Source organism: Microtus ochrogaster, unplaced genomic scaffold (genome assembly GCF_000317375.1).
Source record: "Microtus ochrogaster isolate Prairie Vole_2 unplaced genomic scaffold, MicOch1.0 UNK47, whole genome shotgun sequence".
NCBI lineage: Eukaryota > Metazoa > Chordata > Mammalia > Rodentia > Cricetidae > Microtus > Microtus ochrogaster.
The window spans coordinates 967,170-967,900 of record NW_004949145.1 but is presented as its reverse complement, the minus strand read 5'-3'; the positions used below and the strand labels follow the sequence as shown (position 1 = coordinate 967,900).

The window sequence follows — 731 nt, the reverse complement described above, 5'->3', positions numbered from 1 at the left end:
TCATGTTTTAGTGTTTCTGAACATCCAGTGAAAATGATAGGCAATAGCAGCCCTTAGGCCCCAGCTGGGAGATCGATTGTTTGGATCTTTTGAGGGTCTTCTCCTGGTTTCTTTCCTGGTCCTTGTGCTGTTCCAAGCCACACATGTATCACAGGGTTGAGAAAGGTTTGAAGAACCTGCAGTCCTCAGGACAGCTTGGCTTTCAGTATGAAGTGTCAGAAAATTCTGACATTTTCTGTGAGTGCATGCCTTTGCTGGCTGGTTTCATGTCAACTTGAGAAGAGGGAACCTCAATAAATGTTGTCATAAGATAGAGCCGTAGACAGGCCTACAGGACACTTTCTTAATGATACTGGGGAGGGCGCAGTTCAGTATGGGTGGGGCCACTCCTGGCTGGTGGTCCTGGTTCTATAAGAAAACAAATTGAGCAAGCTGTGAGGAATAAGCCAGTAAGTGGCACTCCACCATGGCCTTTGCGTCAGCGCCTGCCCCGTTCCTGCCCAGTTTGATTTCCTGTCCCGACTTCCTTCAGTGATGAACAACACTGTGGAAGTGCAAGCCAAATAAACCCTTTCCTCCATGACTTGCTTTTGGTCATGGTGTTTCGCCACAGCAATGGAAACCCTGATTGAGATAGCCTGCAAGTGCGTCTCCATCCTGAAGGCCTGGGGTGAGGCTTGAGCACAGGGTGGGAGGTCGTTCATCTGAAAGTCCTCTGCTCACCAGTGCTC

The 731-nt window shown here is 49.2% G+C and overlaps 1 protein-coding gene across 3 annotated transcripts in view; it reads left to right on the top strand.

Moving 5' to 3' along the window:
• Window positions 1–731, top strand: part of LOC101992095 (zinc finger protein 28) — a 38,463-nt gene that overhangs the window by 30,005 nt on the left and 7,727 nt on the right. The gene's annotated exons all lie outside the window — the stretch shown is intronic.